Here is a 20,073-nt window from a genome sequence, read left to right on the forward strand (position 1 = left end):
TTAACCAATAGGTTGGTGGTTCGAGCCCACCCGGGAGCGGTGTTATGTAGTCTCAAAGGTAACGTAAAAAGAAAAGTTTTTCCACAATACCTGACGGACATTTAATTTTTGGGCTTCCGTGGCGCAATGGTTAGCGCGTTCGGCTGTTAACCGAAAGGTTGGTGGTTCGATCACACCCGGGAGCGGTGTTGTGTAGTCTCAAATGTAACGTAAAAAGAAAAGTTTTTCCACAATACCTGACGAACATTTAATTTTTGGGCTTCCGTGGCGCAATGGTTAGCGCGTTCGGTTGTAAACCGAAAGGTTGGTGGTTCGAGCCCACCCGGGAGCTGTGTTGTGTAGTCTCAAATGTAATGTAAAAAGAAACATTTTTCCACAATACCTGACGAACATTTAATTTTTGGGCTTCCGTGGCGCAATGGTTAGCGCGTTCAGCTGTTAACCGAAAGGTTGGTGGTTCGAGCCCACCCGGGAGAGGTGTTGTGGAGTCTCAGATGTAGCGTAAAAAGTCAAAACTTTTCCACAATACGTGACAACCATTAAATTTCTAAGCTTCCGTGGCTCAATGGTTAGCACGTTCGGCTGTTAACCAATAGGTTGGTGGTTCGAGCCCACCCGGGAGGGTGTTATGGGATCTCAAATGTAACGTAAAAATCAGAGTTTTTCCACAATACCTGACGAACATTTAACTTTTGGGCTTCCTTGGCGCAATGGTTAGCGCGTTCAGCTGTTAACCGAAAGGTTGTTGGTTCGAGCCCACCCGGAAGAGGTGTTGTGGGGTCTCAGATGTAGCGTGAAAAGTCATAACTTTTCCCCAATACGTGACAACCATTTAATGTCTGAGCTCCCGTGGCTCAATGGTTGTCGCGTTCGGCTGTTAACCAATAGGTTGGTGGTTCGAGCCCACCCGGGAGAGGTGACGTGGGGTCACAGATGTAGCGTTTAAAAGTCAAAACTTTTCCACAATACGTGACAACCATTTAATTTCTGAGCTTCCGTGGCTCAATGGTTAGCGCGTTCGGCTGTTAACCAATAGGTTGGTGGTTCGAGCCCACCCGGGAGAGGTGACGTAGGGTCTCAGATGTAGCGTAAAAAGTCAAAACTTTTCCACAATACGTGACAACCATTAAATTTCTAAGCTTCCGTGGCTCAATGGATAGCGCGTTCGGCCGTTAACCAATAGGTTGGTGGTTCGAGCCCACCCGGGAGCGGTGTTATGGGATCTCAAATGTAACGTAAAAAGTCAGAGTTTTTCCACAATACCTGACGAACATTTAACTTTTGGGCTTCCTTGGCGCAATGGTTAGCGCGTTCAGCTGTTAACCGAAAGGTTGTTGGTTCGAGCCCACCCGGAAGAGGTGTTGTGGGGTCTCAGATGTAGCGTGAAAAGTCATAACTTTTCCCCAATACGTGACAACCATTTAATGTCTGAGCTCCCGTGGCTCAATGGTTGTCGCGTTCGGCTGTTAACCAATAGGTTGGTGGTTCGAGCCCACCCGGGAGAGGTGACGTGGGGTCACAGATGTAGCGTTTAAAAGTCAAAACTTTTCCACAATACGTGACAACCATTTAATTTCTGAGCTTCCGTGGCTCAATGGTTAGCGCGTTCGGCTGTTAACCAATAGGTTGGTGGTTCGAGCCCACCCGGGAGAGGTGACGTAGGGTCTCAGATGTAGCGTAAAAAGTCAAAACTTTTCCACAATACGTGACAACCATTAAATTTCTAAGCTTCCGTGGCTCAATGGATAGCGCGTTCGGCCGTTAACCAATAGGTTGGTGGTTCGAGCCCACCCGGGAGCGGTGTTATGGGATCTCAAATGTAACGTAAAAAGTCAGAGTTTTTCCACAATACCTGACGAACATTTAACTTTTGGGCTTCCTTGGCGCAATGGTTAGCGCGTTCAGCTGTTAACCGAAAGGTTGTTGGTTCGAGCCCACCCGGAAGAGGTGTTGTGGGGTCTCAGATGTAGCGTGAAAAGTCATAACTTTTCCCCAATACGTGACAACCATTTAATGTCTGAGCTCCCGTGGCTCAATGGTTGTCGCGTTCGGCTGTTAACCAATAGGTTGGTGGTTCGAGCCCACCCGGGAGAGGTGACGTGGGGTCTCAGATGTAGCGTAAAAAGTCAAAACTTTTCCACAATACGTGACAACCATTTAATTTCTGAGCTCCCGTGGCTCAATGGTTGTCGCGTTCGGCTGTTAACCAATAGGTTGGTGGTTCGAGCCCACTCGGGAGCGTGGTTATGTAGTCTCAAATGTAACGTAAAATGAAAAGTTTTTCCACAATACCTGACAACCATTTAATTTCTGAGCTTCCGTGGCTCAATGGTTAGCGCGTTCGGCTGTTAACCAATAGGTTGGTGGTTCGAGCCCACCCGGGAGCGGTGTTATGTAGTCTCAAATGTAACGTAAAAAGAAAAGTTTTTCCACAATACCTGACGGACATTTAATTTTTGGGCTTCCGTGGCGCAATGGTTAGCGCGTTCGGCTGTTAACCGAAAGGTTGGTGGTTCGATCACACCCGGGAGCGGTGTTGTGTAGTCTCAAATGTATAATAAAAAGAAAAGTTTTTCCACAATACCTGACGAACATTTAATTTTTGGGCTTCCGTGGCGCAATGGTTAGCGCGTTCAGCTGTTAACTGAAAGGTTGTTGGTTCGGGCCCACCCGGGAGCGGTGTTAAGGGATCTCAAATGTAACGTAAAAAGTCAAAGTTTTTCCACAATACCTGAAGACCTTTTCATTTCTGAGCTTGTTTGGCTCCATGGTTAGCGCGTTCGGCTGTTAACCAATAGGTTGGTGGTTCGAGCCCACCCGGGAGAGGTGACGTGGGGTCTCAGATGTAGCGTGAAAAGTCATAACTTTTCCACAATACCTGACAACCATTTAAATTCTGAGCTTCCGTGGCTCAATGGTTAGCGCGTTCGGCTGTTAACCAATAGGTTGATGGTTCGAGCCCACCCGGGAGCGGTGTTAAGGGATCTCAAATGTAACGTAAAAAGTCAGAGTTTTTCCACAATACGTGACGAACATTTAATTTTTGGGCTTCCATGGCGCAATGGTTAGCGCGTTCGGCTGTTAACCGAAAGGTTGGTGGTTCGAGCGCACCCGGGAGCGGTGTTGTGTAGTCTCAAATGTAACGTAAAAAGAAAAGTTTTTCCACAATACCTGACGAACATTTAACTTTTGGGCTTCCTTGGCGCAATGGTTAGCGCGTTCAGCTGTTAACCGAAAGGTTGTTGGTTCGAGCCCACCCGGAAGAGGTGTTGTGGGGTCTCAGATGTAGCGTGAAAAGTCATAACTTTTCCCCAATACGTGACAACCATTTAATGTCTGAGCTCCCGTGGCTCAATGGTTGTCGCGTTCGGCTGTTAACCAATAGGTTGGTGGTTCGAGCCCACCCGGGAGAGGTGACGTGGGGTCTCAGATGTAGCGTAAAAAGTCAAAACTTTTCCACAATACGTGACAACCATTTAATTTCTGAGCTTCCGTGGCTCAATGGTTAGCGCGTTCGGCTGTTAACCAATAGGTTGGTGGTTCGAGCCCACCCGGGAGAGGTGACGTGGGGTCTCAGATGTAGCGTAAAAAGTCAAAGCTTTTCCACAATACGTGACAACCATTAAATTTCTAAGCTTCCGTGGCTCAATGGATAGCGCGTTCGGCTGTTAACCAATAGGTTGGTGGGTCGCGCCCACCCGGGAGCGGTGTTATGGGATCTCAAATGTAACGTAAAAAGTCAGAGTTTTTCCACAATACCTGACGAACATTTAACTTTTGGGCTTCCTTGGCGCAATGGTTAGCGCGTTCAGCTGTTAACCGAAAGGTTGTTGGTTCGAGCCCACCCGGGAGCGGTGTTGTGTAGTCTCAAATGTAACGTAAAAAGCAAAGTTTTTCCACAATACCTGACGAACATTTAATTTTTGGGCTTCCGTGGCGCAATGGTTAGCGCGTTCAGCTGTTAACCGAAAGGTTGTTGGTTCGAGCCCACCCGGGAGCGGTGTTGTGTAGTCTCAAATGTAACGTAAAAAGCAAAGTTTTTCCACAATACCTGACGAACATTTAATTTTTGGGCTTCCGTGGCGCAATGGTTAGCGCGTTCAGCTGTTAACCGAAAGATTGGTGGTTCGAGCCCACCCGGGAGCGGTGTTAAGGGATCTCAAATGTAACGTAAAAAGTCAAAGTTTTTCCACAATACCTTAAGACCTTTTCATTTCTGATCTTGTTTGGCTCCATGGTTAGCGCGTTCGGCTGTTAACCAATAGGTTGGTGGTTCGAGCCCACCCGGGAGAGGTGACTTGGGGTCTCAGATGTAGCGTAAAAAGTCAAAACTTTTCCACAATACGTGACAACCATTTAATTTTTGGGCTTCCGTGGCTCAATGGTTTGCGCGTTCGGCTGTTAACCAATAGGTTGGTGGTTCGAGCCCACTCGGGAGCGGTGTTATGTAGTCTCAAATGTAACGTAAAAAGAAAAGTTTTTCCACAATACCTGACAACCATTTAATTTCTGAGCTTCCGTGGCTCAATGGTTAGCGCGTTCGGCTGTTAACCAATAGGTTGGTGGTTCGAGCCCACCCGGTAGCGGTGTTATGTAGTCTCAAATGTAACGTAAAAAGAAAAGTTTTTCCACAATACCTGACGAACATTTAACTTTTGGGCTTCCGTGGCGCAATGGTTAGCGCGTTCAGCTGTTAACCGAGGGGTTGGTGGTTCGAGCCCACCCGGGAGAGGTGTTGTGGGGTCTCAGATGTAGCGTGAAAAGTCATAACTTTTCCCCAATACGTGACAACCATTTAATTTCTGAGCTTGCGTGGCTCAATGGTTAGCGCGTTCGGCTGTTAACCAATAGGTTGGTGGTTCGAGCCCACCCGGGAGAGGTGACGTGGGGTCTCAGATGTAGCGTAAAAAGTCAAAGCTTTTCCACAATACGTGACAACCATTAAATTTCTAAGCTTCCGTGGCTCAATGGATAGCGCGTTCGGCTGTTAACCAATAGGTTGGTGGTTCGAGCCCACCCGGGAGAGGTGACGTGGGGTCTCAGATGTAACGTAAAAAGTCAGAGTTTTCCCACAATACCTGACGAACATTTAACTTTTGGGCTTCCTTGGCGCAATGGTTAGCGCGTTCAGCTGTTAACCGAAAGGTTGTTGGTTCGAGCCCACCCGGGAGCGGTGTTGTGTAGTCTCAAATGTAACGTAAAAAGCAAAGTTTTTCCACAATACCTGACGAACATTTAATTTTTGGGCTTCCATGGCGCAATGGTTAGCGCGTTCGGCTGTTAACCGAAAGGTTGGTGGTTCGAGCCCACCCGGGAGAGGTGACGTGGGGTCTCAGATGTAGCGTAAAAAGTCAAAACTTTTCCACAATACGTGACAACCATTTAAGTTCTGAGCTTCCGTGGCTCAATGGTTAGCGCGTTCGGCTGTTAACCAATAGGTTGGTGGTTCGAGCCCACCCGGGAGAGGTGACGTGGGGTCTCAGATGTAGCTTGAAAAGTCATAACTTTTCCACAATACCTGACAACCATTTAATTTCTGAGCTTCCGTGGCTCAATGGTTAGCGCGTTCGGCTGTTAACCAACAGGTTGGTTGTTCAAGCCCACCCGGGAGCGGTGTTAAGGGATCTCAAATGTAACGTAAAAAGTCAGAGTTTTTCCACAATACCTGACGAACATTTAATTTTTGGGCTTCCGTGACGCAATGGTTAGCGCGTTCAGCTGTTAACCGAAAGGTTGGTGGTTCGAGCCCACCCGGAAGAGGTGTTGTGGGGTCTCAGATGTAGCGTAAAAAGTCAAAACTTTTCCACAATACGTGACAACCATTAAATTTCTAAGCTTCCGTGGCTAAATGTTTAGCGCGTTCGGCTGTTAACCAATAGGTTGGTGGTTCGAGCCCACCCGGGAGCGGTGTTAAGGGATCTCAAATGTAACGTAAAAAGTCAGAGTTTTTTTCACAATACCTGACGAACATTTTATTTTTGGGCTTCCTTGGCGCAATGGTTAGCGCGTTCGGCTGTTAACCGAAAGGTTGGTGGTACGAGCCCACCCGGGAGAGGTGTTGTGGGGTCTCAGATAAAGCTTGAAAAGTCATAACTCTTCCACAATACGTGACAACCATTTAATTTCTGAGCATACGTGGCTCAATGGTTAGCGCTTTCGGCTGTTAACTAATAGGTTCGTGGTTCGAGCCCACAAGGGAGCGGTGTTAAGGGATCTTAAATGTAACGTAAAAAGTCAGAGTTTTTCCACAATACCTGACGAACATTTAGTTTTTGGGCTTCCGTGGCGCAATGGTTAGCGCGTTCGGTTGTTAACCGAAAGGTTGGTGGTTCGAGCGCACCCGGGAGCGGTGTTGTGTAGTCTCAAATGTAACGTAAAAAGAAAAGTTTTTCCACAATACCTGACGAACATTTAATTTTTGGGCTTCCGTGGCGCAATGGTTAGCGCGTTCAGCTGTTAACCGAAAGGTTGGTGGTTCGAGCCCACCCGGGAGAGGTGTTGTGGGGTCTCAGATGTAGCGTGAAAAGTCATAACTTTTCCACAATACCTGACAACCATTTAATTTCTGAGCTTCCGTGGCTCAATGGTTAGCGCGTTCGGCTGTTAACCAACAGGTTGGTTGTTCAAGCCCACCCGGGAGCGGTGTTAAGGGATCTCTAATGTAACGTAAAAAGTCAGAGTTTTTCCACAATACCTGACGAACATTTAATTTTTGGGCTTCCGTGACGCAATGGTTAGCGCGTTCAGCTGTTAACCGAAAGGTTGGTGGTTCGAGCCCACCCGGAAGAGGTGTTGTGGGGTCTCAGATGTAGCGTAAAAAGTCAAAACTTTTCCACAATACGTGACAACCATTTAATTTCTAAGCTTCCGTGGCTCAATGGTTAGCGCGTTCGGCTGTTAACCAATAGGTTGGTGGTTCGAGCCCACCCGGGAGCGGTGTTGTGGGGTCTCAGATAAAGCTTGAAAAGTCATAACTTTTCCACAATACGTGACAACCATTTAATTTCTGAGCATCCGTGGCTCAATGGTTAGCGCTTTCGGCTGTTAACCAATAGGTTCGTGGTTCGAGCCCACCCGGGAGCGGTGTTAAGGGATCTTAAATGTAACGTAAAAAGTCAGAGTTTTTCTACAATACCTGACGAACATTTAGTTTTTGGGCTTCCGTGGCTAAATGTTTAGCGCGTTCGGCTGTTAACCAATAGGTTGGTGGTTCGAGCCCACCCGGGAGCGGTGTTAAGGGATCTCAAATGTAACGTAAAAAGTCAGAGTTTTTTTCACAATACCAGACGAACATTTTATTTTTGGGCTTCCTTGGCGCAATGGTTAGCGCGTTCGGCTGTTAACCGAAAGGTTGGTGGTTCGAGCCCACCCGGGAGAGGTGTTGTGGGGTCTCAGATGTAGCGTGAAAAGTCATAACTTTTTCACAATACCTGACAACCATTTAATTTTTGGGCTTCCGTGGCGCAATGGTTAGCGCGTTCAGCTGTTAACCGAAAGGTTGGTGGTACGAGCCCACCCGGGAGAGGTGTTGTGGGGTCTCAGATAAAGCTTGAAAAGTCATAACTTTTCCACAATACGTGACAACCATTTAATTTCTGAGCATCCGTGGCTCAATGGTTAGCGCTTTCGGCTGTTAACCAATAGGTTCGTGGTTCGAGCCCACCCGGGAGCGGTGTTAAGGGATCTTAAATGTAACGTAAAACATCAGAGTTTTTCCACAATACCTGACGAACATTTAGTTTTTGGGCTTCCGTGGCGCAATGGTTAGCGCGTTCGGTTGTTAACCGAAAGGTTGGTGGTTCGAGCGCACCCGGGAGCGGTGTTGTGTAGTCTCAAATGTAACGTAAAAAGAAAAGTTTTTCCACAATACCTGACGAACATTTAATTTTTGGGCTTCCGTGGTGCAATGGTTAGCGCGTTCAGCTGTTAACCGAAAGGTTGGTGGTTCGGGCCCACCCGGGAGAGGTGTTGTGGGGTCTCAGATGTAGCGTGAAAAGTCATAACTTTTCCACAATACCTGACAACCATTTAATTTCTGAGCTTCCGTGGCTCAATGGTTAGCGCGTTCGGCTGTTAACCAACAGGTTGGTTGTTCAAGCCCACCCGGGAGCGGTGTTAAGGGATCTCAAATGTAACGTAAAAAGTCAGAGTTTTTCCACAATACCTGACGAACATTTAATTTTTGGGCTTCCGTGACAAAATGGTTAGCGCGTTCAGCTGTTCACCGAAAGGTTGGTGGTTCGAGCCCACCCGGGAGAGGTGTTGTGGGGTCTCAGATGTAGCTTGAAAAGTCATAACTTTTCCACAATACGTGACAACCATTTAATTTCTGAGCATCCGTGGCTCAATGGTTAGCGCTTTCGGCTGTTAACCAATAGGTTCGTGATTCGAGCCCACCCGGGAGCGGTGTTAAGGGATCTTAAATGTAACGTAAAAAGTCAGAGTTTTTCCACAATACCTGACGAACATTTAGTTTTTGGGCTTCCGTGGCGCAATGATTAGCGCGTTCGGTTGTTAACCGAAAGGTTGGTGGTTCGAGCGCACCCGGGAGCGGTGTTGTGTAGTCTCAAATGTAACGTAATAAGAAAAGTTTTTCCACAATACCTGACGAACATTTTATTTTTGGGCTTCCGTTGCGCAATGGTTAGCGCGTTCAGCTGTTAACCGAAAGGTTGGTGGTTCGAGCCCACCCGGGAGAGGTGTTGTGGGGTCTCAGATGTAGCGTGAAAAGTCATAACTTTTCCACAATACCTGACAACCATTTAATTTCTGAGCTTCCGTGGCTCAATGGTTAGCGCGTTCGGCTGTTAACCAACAGGTTGGTTGTTCAAGCCCACCCGGGAGCGGTGTTAAGGGATCTCAAATGTAACGTAAAAAGTCAGAGTTTTTCCACAATACCTGACGAACATTTAATTTTTGGGCTTCCGTGACGCAATAGTTAGCGCGTTCAGCTGTTAACCGAAAGGTTGGTGGTGCGAGCCCACCCGGGAGAGGTGTTGTGGGGTCTCAGATGTAGCTTGAAAAGTCATAACTTTTCCACAATACCTGACAACCATTTAATTTCTGAGCTTCCGTGGCTCAATGGTTAGCGCGTTCGGCTGTTAACCAACAGGTTGGTTGTTCAAGCCCACCCGGGAGCGGTGTTAAGGGATCTCAAATGTAACGTAAAAAGTCAGAGTTTTTCCACAATACCTGACGAACATTTAATTTTTGGCCTTCCGTGACGCAATGGTTAGCGCGTTCAGCTGTTCACCGAAAGGTTGGTGGTTCGAGCCCACCCGGGAGAGGTGTTGTGGGGTCTCAGATGTAGCGTAAAAAGTCAAAACTTTTCCACAATACGTGACAACCATTAAATTTCTAAGCTTCCGTGGCTAAATGTTAAGCGCGTTCGGCTGTTAACCAATAGGTTGGTGGTTCGAGCCCACCCGGGAGCGGTGTTAAGGGATCTCAAATGTAACGTAAAAAGTCAGAGTTTTTTTCACAATACCTGACGAACATTTTATTTTTGGGCTTCCTTGGCGCAATGGTTAGCGCGTTCGGCTGTTAACCGAAAGGTTGGTGGTTCGAGCCCACCCGGGAGAGGTGTTGTGGGGTCTCAGATGTAGCGTGAAAAGTCATAACTTTTCCACAATACCTGACAACCATTTAATTTCTGAGCTTCCGTGGCTCAATGGTTAGCGCGTTCGGCTGTTAACCAACAGGTTGGTTGTTCAAGCCCACCCGGGAGCGGTGTTAAGGGATCTCAAATGTAACGTAAAAAGTCAGAGTTTTTCCACAATACCTGACGAACATTTAATTTTTGGGCTTCCGTGACGCAATAGTTAGCGCGTTCAGCTGTTAACCGAAAGGTTGGTGGTGCGAGCCCACCCGGGAGAGGTGTTGTGGGGTCTCAGATGTAGCTTGAAAAGTCATAACTTTTCCACAATACCTGACAACCATTTAATTTCTGAGCTTCCGTGGCTCAATGGTTAGCGCGTTCGGCTGTTAACCAACAGGTTGGTTGTTCAAGCCCACCCGGGAGCGGTGTTAAGGGATCTCAAATGTAACGTAAAAAGTCAGAGTTTTTCCACAATACCTGACGAACATTTAATTTTTGGGCTTCCGTGACAAAATGGTTAGCGCGTTCAGCTGTTCACCGAAAGGTTGGTGGTTCGAGCCCACCCGGGAGAGGTGTTGTGGGGTCTCAGATGTAGCGTAAAAAGTCAAAACTTTTCCACAATACGTGACAACCATAAAATTTCTAAGCTTCCGTGGCTAAATGTTAAGCGCGTTCGGCTGTTAACCAATAGGTTGGTGGTTCGAGCCCACCCGGGAGCGGTGTTAAGGGATCTCAAATGTAACGTAAAAAGTCAGAGTTTTTTTCACAATACCTGACGAACATTTTATTTTTGGGCTTCCTTGGCGCAATGGTTAGCGCGTTCGGCTGTTAACCGAAAGGTTGGTGGTTCGAGCCCACCCGGGAGAGGTGTTGTGGGGTCTCAGATGTAGCGTGAAAAGTCATAACTTTTTCAAAATACCTGACAACCATTTAATTTCTAAGCTTCCGTGGCTCAATGGTTAGCGCGTTCGGCTGTTAACCAATAGGTTGGTGGTTCGAGCCCACCCGGGAGCGGTGTTATGGGGTCTCCAATGTAACGTAAAAAGTCAGAGGTTTTCCACAATACCTGACGAACATTTAATTTTTGGGCTTCCGTGGCGCAATGGTTAGCGCGTTCAGCTGTTAACCGAAAGGGTGGTGGTACGAGCCCACCCGGGAGAGGTGTTGTGGGGTCTCAGATGTAGCTTGAAAAGTCATAACTTTTCCACAATACGTGACAACCATTTAATTTCTGAGCATCCGTGGCTCAATGGTTAGCGCTTTCGGCTGTTAACCAATAGGTTCGTGATTCGAGCCCACCCGGGAGCGGTGTTAAGGGATCTTAAATGTAACGTAAAAAGTCAGAGTTTTTCCACAATACCTGACGAACATTTAGTTTTTGGGCTTCCGTGGCGCAATGATTAGCGCGTTCGGTTGTTAACCGAAAGGTTGGTGGTTCGAGCGCACCCGGGAGCGGTGTTGTGTAGTCTCAAATGTAACGTAATAAGAAAAGTTTTTCCACAATACCTGACGAACATTTTATTTTTGGGCTTCCGTTGCGCAATGGTTAGCGCGTTCAGCTGTTAACCGAAAGGTTGGTGGTTCGAGCCCACCCGGGAGAGGTGTTGTGGGGTCTCAGATGTAGCGTGAAAAGTCATAACTTTTCCACAATACCTGACAACCATTTAATTTCTGAGCTTCCGTGGCTCAATGGTTAGCGCGTTCGGCTGTTAACCAACAGGTTGGTTGTTCAAGCCCACCCGGGAGCGGTGTTAAGGGATCTCAAATGTAACGTAAAAAGTCAGAGTTTTTCCACAATACCTGACGAACATTTAATTTTTGGGCTTCCGTGACGCAATAGTTAGCGCGTTCAGCTGTTAACCGAAAGGTTGGTGGTGCGAGCCCACCCGGGAGAGGTGTTGTGGGGTCTCAGATGTAGCTTGAAAAGTCATAACTTTTCCACAATACCTGACAACCATTTAATTTCTGAGCTTCCGTGGCTCAATGGTTAGCGCGTTCGGCTGTTAACCAACAGGTTGGTTGTTCAAGCCCACCCGGGAGCGGTGTTAAGGGATCTCAAATGTAACGTAAAAAGTCAGAGTTTTTCCACAATACCTGACGAACATTTAATTTTTGGCCTTCCGTGACGCAATGGTTAGCGCGTTCAGCTGTTCACCGAAAGGTTGGTGGTTCGAGCCCACCCGGGAGAGGTGTTGTGGGGTCTCAGATGTAGCGTAAAAAGTCAAAACTTTTCCACAATACGTGACAACCATTAAATTTCTAAGCTTCCGTGGCTAAATGTTTAGCGCGTTCGGCTGTTAACCAATAGGTTGGTGGTTCGAGCCCACCCGGGAGCGGTGTTAAGGGATCTCAAATGTAACGTAAAAAGTCAGAGTTTTTTTCACAATACCTGACGAACATTTTATTTTTGGGCTTCCTTGGCGCAATGGTTAGCGCGTTCGGCTGTTAACCGAAGGGTTGGTGGTTCGAGCCCACCCGGGAGAGGTGTTGTGGGGTCTCAGATGTAGCGTGAAAAGTCATAACTTTTTCACAATACTTGACAAACATTAAATTTCTAAGCTTCCGTGGCTCAATGGTTAGCGCGTTCGGCTGTTAACCATTAGGTTGGTTCTTCGAGCCCACTCGGGAGCGGTGTTAAGGGATCTCAAATGTAACGTAAAAAGTCAGAGTTTTTCCACAATGTCTGACGAACATTTAATTTTTGGGCTTCCGTGGCGCAATGGTTAGCGCGTTCGGCTGTTAACCGAAAGGTTGGTGGTTCGAGCTTACACGGGAGCGGTGTAAAGGGATCTCAAGTGTAACGTAAAAAGTCAGAGTTTTTCCACAATACCTGACGAACATATAATTTTTGGGCTTCCGTGGCGCAATGGTAAGCGCGTTCGGCTGTTAACCAATAGGTTGGTGGTTCGAGCCCAGCCGGGAGAGGTGTAGTGGGGTCTCAGATGTAGCGTGAAAAGTCATAACTTTTTCACAATACCTGACAACCATTTAATTTCTGAGCTCCCGTGGCTCAATGGTTATCGCGTTCGGCTGTTAACCGAAAGGTTGGTGGTTCGAGCCCACCCGGGAGAGGTGTTGTGGGGTCTCAGATGTAGCGTGAAAAGTCATAACTTTTCCACAATACCTGAAAACCATTTAATTTCTGAGCTTCCATGGCTCAATGGTTAGCGCGTTCGGCTGTTAACCAATAGGTTTGTTGTTCGAGCCCACCCGGGAGCGGTGTTATGGGATCTCAAATGTAACGTAAAAAGTCAGAGTTTTTCCACAATACCTGACGAACATTTAATATTTGGGCTTCCGTGGCGCAATGGTTATCGCGTTCGGCTGTTAACCGAAAGGTTGGTGGTTCGAGCCCACCCGGGAGAGGTGTTGTGGGGTCTCAGATGTAGCGTGAAAAGTCATAACTTTTCCACAATACCTGACATCCATTTAATTTATGAGCTTCCATGGCTCAATGGTTAGCGCTTTCGGCTGTTAACCAATCGGTTGGTGGTTCGAACCCACCCGGGAGCGGTGTTATGGGATCTCAAATGTAACGTAAAAAGTCAGAGATTTTCCACAATACCTGACGAACATTTAATTTTTGGGCTTCCGTGGCGCAATGGTTATCGCGTTCGGCTGTTAACCAATAGGTTGCTGGTTCGAGCCCACCCCGGAGCGGTGTTGTGAAGTCTCAAATGTAACGTAAAAAGCCAAAGTTTTTCCACAATACCTGACGACCATTTAATTTTTGGGCTTCCGTGGCGCAATGGTAAGCGCGTTCGGCTGTTAACCAATAGGTTGGTGGTTCGAGCCCAGCCGGGAGAGGTGTAGTGGGGTCTCAGATGTAGCGTGAAAAGTCATAACTTTTTCACAATACCTGACAACCATTTAATTTCTGAGTTACCGTGGCTCAATGGTTTGCGCGTTCGGCTGTTAACCAATAGGTTGGTGGTTCGAGCCTACCCGGGAGCGGTGTTATGGGATCTCAAATGTAACGTAAAAAGTCAGAGTTTTTCCACAATACCTGACGAACATTTAATTTTTGGGCTTCCGTGGCGCAATGGTTATCGCGTTCGGCTGTTAACCGAAAGGTTGGTGGTTCGAGCCCACCCGGGAGAGGTGTTGTGGGGTCTCAGATGTAGCGTGAAAAGTCATAACTTTTCCACAATAACTGACAACCATTTAATTTCTGAGCTTCCATGGCTCAATGGTTAGCGCGTTCGGCTGTTAACCAATAGGTTTGTTGTTCGAGCCCACCCGAGAGCGGTGTTATGGGATCTCAAATGTAACGTAAAAAGTCAGAGTTTTTCCACAATACCTGACGAACATTTAATTTTTGGGCTTCCGTGGCGCAATGGTTATCGCGTTCGCTGTTAACCGAAAGGTTGGTGGTTCGAGCCCACCCGGGAGAGGTGTTGTGGGGTCTCAGATGTAGTGTGAAAAGTCATAACTTTTTCACAATACCTGACAACCATTTACTTTCTGAGCTCCCGTGGCTCAATGGTTTGCGCATTCGGCTGTTAACCAATAGGTTGGTGGTTCGAGCCCACCCGGGAGCGCTGTTTTGGGACCTCAAATGTAACGTAAAAAGTCAGAGTTTTTCCACAATACCTGACGAACATTTAATTTTTGGGCTTCCGTGGCGCAATGGTTATCGCGTTCGGCTGTTAACCGAAAGGTTGGTGGTTCGAGCCCACCCGGGAGAGGTGTTGTGGGGTCTCAGATGTAGCGTGAAAAGTCATAACTTTTCCACAATACCTGACAACCATTTAATTTCTGAGCTTCCATGGCTCAATGGTTAGCGCGTTCGGCTGTTAACCAATAGGTTTGTTATTCGAGCCTAGGGTTCGAAAATTACGGTAATTTTGGAAAATGGTAAATTACGCCGTAATTTACCGCGTAAATTACCGCGTAAATTACCATTCACGGTAATTTACGAAATTCAAAAATTAAATTATGTTCATCGTTTATAAGCTAAATAATGAAAAATATCACTTGAACACAGCTATTATTTTTATAGCATAGTATCGTACATTATTTAAACACCGAGTTTTGATGTTTGCAGCTCCAAAATACTTTTGAACAGCAAGATCCACTTGCTTCTTCTTAGCAATTTTGCGAATTATTGCTATTTCACGATTTTAGAACAAAATTCTAGAGAAGGGCCGAATCCAGTTTAAATTGATACCGATATATCGGTTTAGTCAAATTTCGGTACCGATATTGGTATTGGCCCATCTCTAGAAATTTCGAACAACTACAGCTTTCCAGCAAAGAGGGTAGAAAGAGGGGGAGTAGAAGCTAGCGGCTTTGGCAAGGCATTTTGAGTGTTCTCGCTTTTCTTTTTCATTTATTTGTTATATTTTCCTCCTAATATCCGGTTCACCGTATTTCAACCAATAAGAGGGCAGAGAAAGATGCGCGCGCGCACCGGAAGCTTAGAGGTAAACTTTCAAAGCGAGAACACTCACTTAACACCAACCTTTCCGATAACAGCCGAACGAGCTGAAAATGCGCCACAGAAGCCCGGAAATTGAATGGTTGTCAGGTATCGTGGAAAACTTATGACTTTTTACGCTACATCTGAGACCCCACAACACCTCTCCCGGGTGGAGTGGAACCACCAAACTATCGGTTAAAAGCCGAACGCGAATTTCATTGAGCCACGGAAGCTCTGAAATTTAATGGTCGTCAGGTATTGTTGAAAAACTTTGGCTATTTACGTTACATTTGATATCTCACAAAACCGCTCCCAGGTGGGCTCGAACCACCAACCTTTCGGTTAACAGCCGAACGCGCTAACCATTGAGCCACGGAAGCTTAGAAATTAAATGGCTGTCAGGTATCGTGGAAAACTTATGACTTTTTACGCTACATCTGAGAACCCACAACACCTCTCCCGGGTGGAATGGAACCACCAACCTTTCGGTTAACAGCTGAACGCGCTAACCATTGAGCCACGGAAGCTCAGAAATAAACTGGTTGTCAGGTATTGCGGAGAAACTATGACTTTTTACGTTACTTATAAAACTTAACACCAACGTTCCCGGGTGGGTTTGAGCCACCAACCTTTCCGATAACAGACGAACGAGCTGAAAATGCGCCACAGAAGCCCGGAAATTGAATGGTCGTCAGGTATTGTGGAAAAACTTTGACTTTTTACGTCACATCTGAGACCTCACAACACCGCTCCTGGATGGGCTCGAACCACCAACCTTTCGGATAACAGCCGAACGAGCTAACCATTGCGCAACGGAAGCCCAAAAATTAAATGTTCATCTGGTATTGTGGAAAAGCTCTGACTTTTTACGTTACATCTGACACCTCAAAGCACCGCTCCCGGGTGTTCGAACCACCAACCTTTCGGTTAACAGCCGAACGCGCTATCCATAGCGCAACGGAAGCTCAAAAATTAAATGGTCTTCAGGTATAGTGGAGAAACTATGACTTTTTACGTTACTTATAAATATTAACACCAACGTTCCCGGGTGGGCTTGAGCCACCAACCTTTCGGATGACATCCGAACGCGCTAATCATTGCACCACGCAGGCCCAAAAATTAAATGGACGTCTGGTATTGTAGAAAACTTATGACTTTTTACGCGACATCTGAGACCCCACAACACCTCTCCCGGGTGGAATGGAAGCACCAACCTTTCGGATAACAGCCGAACGCAATTAGCATTGTGCCACGGAAGCTTAGAATTTCAAATGTTGTCAGGTATTGTGGAAAAACCACGGCTTTTTACGTTACATTTGAGATCTCACAACACCTATCCCGGGTGGGCTCGAACCACCAACCTTTCGGTTAACAGATGAACGCGATAACCATTGCGCCACGGAAGCTCAGAAATTAAATTTTTCGTCAGGTATTGTGGAAAAACTTTGACTTAATACGTTACATCTGAGCCCTCACAACACTGCTCCCGGGTGGGCTCGAACCACCAACCTTTCGGTTTACAGCTGAACGCGCTAACCATTGCGCCACAGAAGCCCAAAAATTAAATGTTCGTCAGGTATTGTGGAAAAACATTGACTTTTTACGTTACATCTGAGACCTCACAACACCGCTCCTGGGTGGGCTGGAACCACCAACCTTTCGGTTAACAGATGAACGCGATAACCATTGCGCCCCGGAAAACCAAAAATTAAATGGTCTTCAGGTATTGTGGAAAACTTATGACTTTTTACGCGACATCTGAGACCCCACAACACCTCTCATGGGTGGGCTCGAACCACCAACCTTTCGGTTAACAGCTGAACGCGCCAACCATTGCGCCACGGAAGCCCAAAAATTAAACCTTCGTCAGGTATTGTGGAAAAACACTGACTTATTACGTTACATCTGCGTTGCGCAATCGTTATCGCGTTCATCTGTTAACCGAAAGGTTGGTGGTTCGAGCCCACCCAGGAGCGGTGCTGTGAGGTTTCAGATGTTACGTAAAAAGTCAAAGTTTTTCCACGATACCTGACGACCATTTAATTTCAGAGCTTCCGTGGCTCAATTGTTAGGCCGTTCGACTTTGAACCGATAGTTTGGTGGTTCGAGCCCATCCAAGAGCGTTGTTGTGAGGTCTCAGATGTAACGTAATAAGTCAGTGTTTTTTGCACAATACCTGACGAAGGTTTAATTTTTGGGCTTCCGTGGCGCAATGGTTGGCGCGTTCAGCTGTTAACCGAAAGGTTGGTGGTTCGAGCCCACCCATGAGAGGTGTTGTGGGGTCTCAGATGTCGCGTAAAAAGTCATAAGTTATCCACAATACCTGACGTCCATTTAATTTTTGGTTTTCCGGGGCGCAATGGTTATCGCGTTCATCTGTTTACTGAAAGGTTGGTGGTACCAGCCCACCCGGGAACGTTGGTGTTAAGTTTTATAAGTAACGTAAAAAGTCAAAGTTTTTCCACAATACCTGAAGACCATTTAATTTTTGGGCTTCTTTTGCGCAATGGTTATCGCGTTCATCTGTTAACCGAAAGGTTGGTGGTTCGAGCCCACCCAGGAGCGGTGCTGTGAGGTTTCAGATGTTACGTAAAAAGTCAAAGTTTTTCCACAATACCTGACGACCATTTAATTTCAGAGCTTCCGTGGCTCAATTGTTAGCGCGTTCGGCTTTTAACCGATAGTTTGGTGGTTCGAGCCCATCCAAGAGCGTTGTTGTGAGGTCTCAGATGTAACGTAATAAGTCAGTGTTTTTCCACAATACCTGACGAAGGTTTAATTTTTGGGCTTCCGTGGCGCAATGGTTGGCGCGTTCAGCTGTTAACCGAAAGGTTGGTGGTTCGAGCCCACCCATGAGAGGTGTTGTGGGGTCTCAGATGTCGCGTAAAAAGTCATAAGTTTTCCACAATACCTGAAGACCATTTAATTTTTGGGCTTCCGTTGCGCAATGGTTATCGCGTTCATCTGCTTACCGAAAGGTTGGTGGTTCCAGCCCACCCGGGAGCGGTGTTGTGAGGTCTCAGATGTAACGTAAAAAGTCAATGTTTTTCCACAATACCTGACGAACATTTAATTTTTGGGCTTCTGTGGCGCAATGGTTAGCGCGTTCAGCTGTTAACCGAAAGGTTGGTGGTTCGAGCCCACCCGGGAGCAGTGTTGTGAGGGCTCAGATGTAACGTATTAAGTCAAAGTTTTTCCACAATACCTGACGAAAAATTTAATTTCTGAGCTTCCGTGGCGCAATGGTTATCGCGTTCATCTGTTAACCGAAAGGTTGGTGGTTCGAGCCCACCCGGGATAGGTGTTGTGAGATCTCAAATGTAACGTAAAAAGCCGTGGTTTTTCCACAATACCTGACAACATTTGAAATTCTAAGCTTCCGTGGCACAATGCTAATTGCGTTCGGCTGTTATCCGAAAGGTTGGTGCTTCCATTCCACCCGGGAGAGGTGTTGTGGGGTCTCAGATGTCGCGTAAAAAGTCATAAGTTTGCTACAATACCAGACGTCCATTTAATTTTTGGGCCTGCGTGGTGCAATGATTAGCGCGTTCGGATGTCATCCGAAAGGTTGGTGGCTCAAGCCCACCCGGGAACGTTGGTGTTAATATTTATAAGTAACGTAAAAAGTCATAGTTTCTCCACTATACCTGAAGACCATTTAATTTTTGAGCTTCCGTTGCGCTATGGATAGCGCGTTCGGCTGTTAACCGAAAGGTTGGTGGTTCGAACACCCGGGAGCGGTGCTTTGAGGTGTCAGATGTAACGTAAAAAGTCAGAGCTTTTCCACAATACCAGATGAACATTTAATTTTTGGGCTTCCGTTGCGCAATGGTTAGCTCGTTCGGCTGTTATCCGAAAGGTTGGTGGTTCGAGCCCATCCAGGAGCGGTGTTGTGAGGTCTCAGATGTGACGTAAAAAGTCAAAGTTTTTCCACAATACCTGACGACCATTCAATTTCCGGGCTTCTGTGGCGCATTTTCAGCTCGTTCGTCTGTTATCGGAAAGGTTGGTGGCTCAAACCCACCCGGGAACGTTGATGTTAAGTTTTATAAGTAACGTAAAAAGTCATAGTTTCTCCGCAATACCTGACAACCAGTTTATTTCTGAGCTTCCGTGGCTCAATGGTTAGCGCGTTCAGCTGTTAACCGAAAGGTTGGTGGTTCCATTCCACCCGGGAGAGGTGTTGTGGGTTCTCAGATGTAGCGTAAAAAGTCATAAGTTTTCCACGATACCTGACAGCCATTTAATTTCTAAGCTTCCGTGGCTCAATGGTTAGCGCGTTCGGCTTTTAACCGAAAGGTTGGTGGTTCGAGCCCACCCGGGAGCGGTTTTGTGAGATATCAAATGTAACGTAAATAGCCAAAGTTTTTCAACAATACCTGACGACCATTAAATTTCAGAGCTTCCGTGGCTCAATGAAATTCGCGTTCGGCTTTTAACCGATAGTTTGGTGGTTCCACTCCACCCGGGAGAGGTGTTGTGGGGTCTCAGATGTAGCGTAAAAAGTCATAAGTTTTCCACGATACCTGACAACCATTCAATTTCCGGGCTTCTGTGGCGCATTTTCAGCTCGTTCGGCTGTTATCGGAAAGGTTGGTGTTAAGTGAGTGTTCTCGCTTTGAAAGTTTACCTCTAAGCTTCCGGTGCGCGCGCGCATCTTTCTCTGCCCTCTTATTGGTTGAAATACGGTGAACCGGATATTAGGAGGAAAATATAACAAATAAATGAAAAAGAAAAGCGAGAACACTCAAAATGCCTTGCCAAAGCCGCTAGCTTCTACTCCCCCTCTTTCTACCCTCTTTGCTGGAAAGCTGTAGTTGTTCGAAATTTCTAGAGATGGGCCAATACCAATATCGGTACCGAAATTTGACTAAACCGATATATCGGTATCAGTTTAAACTGGATTCGGCCCTTCTCTAGAATTTTTTTCTAAAATCGTGAAATAGCAATAATTCGCAAAATTGCTAAGAAGAAGCAAGTGGATCTTGCTGTTCAAAAGTATTTTGGAGCTGCAAACATCAAAACTCGGTGTTTAAATAATGTACGATACTAT

General features: G+C 46.6%; 3 non-coding genes across 3 annotated transcripts; 2 read left to right on the top strand and 1 right to left on the bottom strand.

Moving 5' to 3' along the window:
* Nucleotides 1–258: 258 nt before the first annotated feature.
* On the top strand, nucleotides 259–331 carry TRNAY-GUA (transfer RNA tyrosine (anticodon GUA)). The gene has a single exon. It is a non-coding gene; the product is annotated as a tRNA-Tyr (tRNA).
* Nucleotides 332–16,501: 16,170 nt separating this feature from the next.
* On the bottom strand, nucleotides 16,502–16,574 carry TRNAY-GUA (transfer RNA tyrosine (anticodon GUA)). Its single transcript has one exon. It is a non-coding gene; the product is annotated as a tRNA-Tyr (tRNA).
* Nucleotides 16,575–19,274: 2,700 nt separating this feature from the next.
* Nucleotides 19,275–19,347, top strand: TRNAK-UUU (transfer RNA lysine (anticodon UUU)). Its single transcript has one exon. It is a non-coding gene; the product is annotated as a tRNA-Lys (tRNA).
* Nucleotides 19,348–20,073: the final 726 nt, after the last annotated feature.

This window comes from Phalangium opilio, unplaced genomic scaffold (assembly GCF_054372755.1).
Source record: "Phalangium opilio isolate 3A_F unplaced genomic scaffold, DU_Popi_V2 ptg000017l_1, whole genome shotgun sequence".
NCBI lineage: Eukaryota > Metazoa > Arthropoda > Arachnida > Opiliones > Phalangiidae > Phalangium > Phalangium opilio.